The following is a 7,477-nucleotide window of genomic DNA, read 5'->3' on the forward strand; positions in this document are numbered from 1 at the left end:
GCTGTCAGGTGTCAGAGTAGCAGCTCAGTTCCTACATGTTTTGCTGCCCTAGGCGAGAACTGAAAAATGACATCCACCTCTTTTTTACTACCATTGGTCTCCTCAAGTTACAAAGTGGTCACAAGTCAGCACACATGCCTCACTCTGGCACTCAACAGAGATGAACTGAGGTCATATTTTTTTCCATTTTGTACTTAATTGTGGCTGCTTTAGTTTTGAAGCAGATAGAGGCAATGTGTTTACTTTTACCAAAGCAAGTTAAGACTTACTAAGTAACTGAAGTAATTGTTCTGTATGCTTTTGAAAACAATTTCATGTTTTAATTTTTTCTCGTTTTGGTTTTTGCTTTTCATTTGCTCTATGTTTTTGCCATTTGATTTGATATTAATTTTTCAGCCATTTGCTAGCCTTAATATTTCTCTGCCCTAGGTGGCCACCTAGTCTTGCCTAATGGTAGAAACAGCCCTGAGAATAGTAATGAATGTGGTGCTGTACATCGTCAAAACTGAAAGTGAATTTTATGAATGAAGAATAACAGTCATGAGTACATAATAAAAGTTCAACAACAAAGTGGTTACAAAATTTAAAATAAATACCAATAAATGCAGCCATATTGGCTGCCATTAGGTGGCAACTGACAATAAATATAATAAGAGCTAAGCAACAAAATAATATAAAATTATAAAGCAAATAACAGAATGAACTGACAGTGGCTGGTGTCCAAGAAATGTAAATCTACAGTTTGTTACTACAAATTAGAATTAAATACAGTGTCAGTACGAACTGGATCTCATCTTTAGATAGAATCTAAAGTAACAACAGTATGCAAAGTGTTCATAGCAGGAAGGGATGTGTGTGTGTGTGTGTGTGTGTGTGTGTGTGTGTGTGGGGGGGGGGGGGGTACTATATTGCAAGTAATAAATCACATTACGAAGAAGAAAGCATGGGAGGAGGAGGAGGAGATCTGTAATTTTTGAGAACATTTCTCATGAAGATTATCACTGGTCTCTATAAAACATTTTAAAATTGAATTAAAACAGTCTTGAGCAAGCAGTTGTCATTCATGGGTCCACAATACCTGTCTGTTCATCACCACCTCTTGCCATTCTGGCATAATACGGCCTGAAGATGGTCACATTTTGACTGTTACTGGTTACCAGTCCAATAAATGTTTTATTATGGTCAAGATTGTTTTTAATTCAATTTTAAAAGAGTGGATAGTGACTTTAAACAAAGTTGTAAGGCAAGCATGAATGAAAGCTCATTCAGGCAATGCTGAAGGAGATATTAAGAATAATAGATGAGTTTTACTATTTGGGCAGTAAAAGTAAAGAGGATGTGAAATGCAGTCAGGCAATAGTAAGAAAAGTTTTTTCCACAGAGGAGAGGAATCAAAAATGTAGATCATAAATGGATCAGAAAAGAAGAGAACAGAAGCTTCTGAAATGTGGTGTTGCTGAAGAAGATTAGATATTGAGATCAGGTAATTAATGAAGAAGTACTGAATCAAATTTGGGAGAGAGGAGTTTTGTGGTAAGAGTTGACCAAAACAAAGGATAGAGTGACAGGGTGCATCCTGAGGCAACAATGAATAGTTCATTTGGTAATAGAGGGATGAGTGGGGGGTTAAGAATTGTAAAGGGAGATGGTAAGGAGCTATAAGTGGATGTGGGTTTCACTAGTTGTGCACATATGAAGAGGCTTACACAAAACAGACTACCTAGGAGAACAACTTCAAAATAAACTGTGGTCTCAATACTACAAAGACAACAATATGTTTATGTATGTTGATTGCATTCTACACAGTGTTAGGAAATTCCTGTTACAAACTTCTAGGACTTGTAGAGGGGAGTGAGTATGTTATACACTCCTGGAAATTGAAATAAGAACACCGTGAATTCATTGTCCCAGGAAGGGGAAACTTTATTGACACATTCCTGGGATCAGATACATCACATGATCACACTGACAGAACCACAGGCACATAGACACAGGCAACAGAGCATGCACAATGTCGGCACTAGTACAGTGTATATCCACCTTTTACAGCAATGCAGGCTGCTATTCTCCCATGGAGACGATTGTAGAGATGCTGGATGTAGTCCTGTGGAACGGCTTGCCATGCCATTTCCACCTGGCGCCTCAGTTGGACCAGCGTTCGTGCTGGACGTGCAGACCGCATGAGACGACGCTTCATCCAGTCCCAAACATGCTCAGTGGGGGACAGATCCTGAGATCTTGCTGGCCAGGGTAGTTGACTTACACCTTCTAGAGCACGTTGGGTGGCACGGGATACATGCGGACGTGCATTGTCCTGTTGGAACAGCAAGTTCCCTTGCCAGTCTAGGAATGGTAGAACGATGGGTTCGATGACGGTTTGGATGTACTGTGCACTATTCAGTGTCCCCTCGACGATCACCAGTGGTGTACGGCCAGTGTAGGAGATCGCTCCCCACACCATGATGCCGGGTGTTGGCCCTGTGTGCCTCGGTCGTATGCAGTCCTGATTGTGGCGCTCACCTGCACGGCGCCAAACACGCATACGACCATCATTGGCACCAAGGCAGAAGCGACTCTCATCGCTGAGGACGACACGTCTCCATTCGTCCCTCCATTCACGCCTGTCGCGACACCACTGGAGGCGGGCTGCACAATGTTGGGGCGTGAGCGGAAGACGGCCTAACGGTGTGCGGGACCGTAGCCCAGCTTCATGGAGACGGTTGCGAATGGTCCTCGCCGATACCCCAGGAGCAACAGTGTCCCTAATTTGCTGGGAAGTGGCGGTGCGGTCCCCTACGGCACTGCGTAGGATCCTACGGTCTTGGCGTGCATCCGTGCGTCGCTGCGGTCCGGTCCCAGGTCGACGGGCATGTGCACCTTCCGCCGACCACTGGCGACAACATCGATGTGCTGTGGAGACCTTACGCCCCACGTGTTGAGCAATTCGGCGGTACGTCCACCCGGCCTCCCGCATGCCCACTATACACCCTCGCTCAAAGTCCGTCAACTACACATACGGTTCACGTCCACGCTGTCGCGGCATGCTACCAGTGTTAATGACTGCGATGGAGCTCCGTATGCCACGGCAAACTGGCTGACACTGACGGTGGCGGTGCACAAATGCTGCGCAGCTAGCGCCATTCGATGGCCAACACCGCGGTTCCTGGTGTGTCCGCTGTGCCGTGCGTGTGATCATTGCTTGTACAGCCCTCTCACAGTGTCCGGAGCAAGTATGGTGGGTCTGACACACCGGTGTCAATGTGTTCTTTTTTCCATTTCCAGGAGTGTATTTTGAATGGGAATCAATGTCAGAAATTGTATCATTTCTCCTCTTCACTAAAATGCCAAAGAAACTGGTACAGGCATGCACATTCAAATACAGAGATATGTAAACAGACAGAATATGGCACTGCTGGTGCAGTTATTAAATGTGTTGCTGCTGCTACAATGCCAGGTTATCAAGATTTAAGTGAGTTTGAACATGGTGTTATAGTCAGCTCATGAGTAATGGAACAGCATTTCTGAGGTAGCGACGAAGTCGGGATTTTCCTGTATGACCATATTTACCAGTAAAACATCAACTCTCCGAAACTGCTGTGGCTGGGAAAAGCTCCTGCATGAACGGGACCAATGATGACTGAAGAGAAAAAAAATGGTTCAAATGGCTCTGAGCACTATGAGACTTAACTTCTAAGGTCATCAGTCCCCTAGAACTTAGAACTAATGAAACCTAACTAACCTAAGGACATCACACACATCCACGCCCAAGGCAGGATTCGAACCTGCGACCGTAGCAGTCGCACGGTTCCAGACTGTAGCACCTTTAACTGCTTGGCCACCCTGGCCGGTGACTGAAGAGAATCATTCAACGTGACAGAAGTGCAAGCCTTCTGAAAATTGCTGCAGGTTTCAGTGCTGGGCCATCAACAAGTGTCAGCATGTGAACCATTCAATGAAACATCATTGATATGGGCTTTCAGAGCTGAAGGCCAACTCGTATACCCTGTACCCATAACACTGACATTGGACTGTTGTTGACTGGAAGCATGTTGCCTGGTTGGATGAGTCTCATTTCAAATTGTATAGAGTGGATGGATGTTATGGGTATAGAGACAACCTCATGAATCCATGGATCTTGCATGTCAGCAGGGAACTGTTCAAGCTGGTGAAACCTCTGCAATGCTGTGGGGCATGTGCAGTTGGAATGTTATGGGACCCCTGATATGTCTAGGTATGACTTTGACAGGTGACACATATGTAAGCATCCTGTCTGATCACCTGCATCCATTCATGTACGCTGTTTATTCCAGCAGACTTGGGTAATTCCAGCAGAACAATGCAACACCCCACACTTCCAGAATTGCTAAAGAGTGGCTGCAGGAGCACTGTTAGTTTAAACACTTCTGCTGGCCACCAAACTCTCCAGACATGAATGTTATTGAGCATATCTGGGATGCCTTACAACATGCTGTTCACAAGAGATCTCTGCGCCCTTTTACTCTTACAGATTTATGGAAAGCCCTGCAAGATTCATGGTGTCCATTCCCTCCAACACTACTTCAGACATTACTCGAGCCCATGCCACATCACGTTGTGGCACCTCTGCATGCTCACGGGGGCCCTACATGACATTAGGCACCAGTTTCTTTGGCTCTTCAGTATATGATGGTTCCAATAGAGATTTTTAAGTCATCCACTTCTGTTTATGCAGCTGAATTAGGTGTTATGCATTACATTTATTAACTAACAATTCAAAAGGAAATACAATGAAACATCCATTTATCACTTAAGCATTTTAATTTGTGATAACTCTTAAACATTATGTGTTTACATTATTCCAAAACAATAAAGAACCCAGCAGACTGTTCACACAGAACAATACTGATGCATTACAATAGCAGCTTGATTTTATAAACACCAGTAGTGTTAAGGACATTGTACCTATGAAGAAGGGTACACACCCTCCATCTCATGCGGTGTCTCTTCCGTTTCTAGTGCAGCAGCTAGACCTTGCACCAGTAAATGTTCCTCTATCTCTACAGGAGTCTTGTAAATCAAACTTTGCATACAACCACAGAAGAAGCAGTCCATAGGAGTTAAATCCAGTGAATGCAATGGCCATGCAGTTGAGCCACCTCAGCCTTTTCATCTTTCACTAGATCTTTTGTCGAGATGTCTCCAAACTGCATGTGAGAAGTGAAGTGGTGCACCATCATGCTAAAACCACATTTCCAGATGGGTATTCAGTAGCACAGTTTCCAAGAACAGTTCCAATACATTTTGTAGGAAGATTAGGTATGCAGGACCAGTTAGCTTGAGTGGAAGGTGCTCTGTCCCAATCACATGACCATCCAGAATACCTTCCCCGAAGTTAATACCAAATCGGTGCTGAAATCCCTGAACGTGTGTGGCACAAGGGTTTTTGTCTGCCCAGACATGTCTGTTTTGCAAATTTAAACACAATCCCTTCATTTGTGAACAGAACTTGATGTGGAAACAGTGGTATTTTGATGTCACAGTGCAAGAACCACATGTGGTAGGTAAGGAGTAATGGAAAATTGACTGGACACATAGTGTGTACACTTTGTAGCTGGTATGGATGGAATTGTTACTCATGCAGAACATCCCAGATGAAACTGTGACTAACACCCACTCCATTCACAACTGCTCAAGTACTCATCGATGTTTCTCTTCAACGCAATCCAGTACATCTCCTTTGAATTTGGGAATGCAGTGTTGGCGTGGAGTGCTACTGTCCTGCCTCCTTGTGGTGAAGGCTGCTGGACCTAAATGGGATTTCCCAGCTTTCTAGACATACAGCGTAATGAATACCAAAGCAAATGTTAAAACAAATCATTCTTATCAGAACCAGCCGATGAGGGATATCGAGATGTCTTGAAAATATTACAACTGAACATAGAAGGTGCAAGTGGATCAAAAGCAGATTACCTACTAAAGATCCTGAATGATCACTCTGTTGATGTAGTTTTACTTCAGGAAACACAATATTCTGATGAGACACAACTAAGAAACAGATGCAAACTACTTGGTTTGGCCCTAGCTGCTGCCACATGTCATACAACATGTGGCACTGCCAACTATGTCAGGAATAACATCGAGATGGTGAATAACGTGGTATCCAGTACAGAAGAAAACATGTATGTCACACTCATTAAAATTTATAATGTGGAAATTATATATCTCTATAAGCTTCCAGCCCAAGCTTGGAATGACAACGCAATCTGATTATTCCAACACCCTGCAGTCATCATGGCAGACTTCAACTGTCACAGCACTCAATGCGGATACAACTATGCCAACCAAGATGGTGAAGAAGTATCCAAATAGGCAGTGGACCAGTATACTTTTCTAATGTGTGACACCAAAGACAGGGGCACATTCCATGCTGCTAAATGGGGTAGAGACTAATGTCCAGATTTGTGCTTCGTCACAAAAGATGTGAAAATACACCTTTATGTTGCAACAAGAAAGCAGTGTTACTTAAACATCGATAGTTGACGCATCTGATATTATTGATAGTATTTTTCAAAATTATTGATTTATCAATTAACTATTGATTGTTTATGTCAGGTATTTCCAGTGAAAAAAAAGCTTTCTGAGAATTTTTATTGCTTAAAATACAACAATACAAGATATGCAAATTTTGTTTTATAAAAGTAAGGTATTTAAATTCTTTTCCTTTAGTCTGTTACTTAAAATACAACATTAAAAGATACACGTAATGTGATTAAATTCTTCTCCTTTAGTCTGTTGTGTTTTTAAGTAATTATTTATCCTGCCTTGGAGAAAATCCTTTCTGCAGGAACTGAAGTCACTAAATACCACAAAAATTTTATGGCCATTACACACAACATACTGTTAGATTTTGCATGATGTTCTAATACACAAGCATGCTTGTCTACTACAGGTTTTTCAATATATTGATGTAGGTCAATTACGGAATCACCGACTAGTGTAATGATGGTGACGTTACGCTGTTGCTAATTGGGTAAAAAGAAGTAGTACATTTGATTTCAAACTGTTAGACATATCAGTAGATGTACTAGCACAGCTCATGGATGCTTCTGCTTCGGGTATTATTCTTGTAGTTTATGTGGTGAGAGCAGTGTACTCTTTCTGAAGTACTTGTGGAGCATACTCTGCCTCTTGAAATGTCCTGAAACAAGTTTTTTAAACCTAGGATCTAATAAAATCACAAGCATATTAACAGTCAAGTATTAAATGGTTTTACTCCTTCATTGACTGATTTAATCAAGGAATCCAGAACACTTCAGCCTTCATTAGTTGTTGAGGTGCTTTACAAGTCTGAAAACTTCACAGCAATACCTTGCATAAGAGGTATAATTAAGGAAGCAGTGATGTATTACTCCCCTGAGATTGTTGATGTTGCTACTTCAAAAGGTTCAAGAAGATCTCATGTGTCGCTAAGTAATTTTCTGCTGTGAAGGTAGGCAGT

This window comes from Schistocerca piceifrons, chromosome 9 (assembly GCF_021461385.2).
Source record: "Schistocerca piceifrons isolate TAMUIC-IGC-003096 chromosome 9, iqSchPice1.1, whole genome shotgun sequence".
NCBI lineage: Eukaryota > Metazoa > Arthropoda > Insecta > Orthoptera > Acrididae > Schistocerca > Schistocerca piceifrons.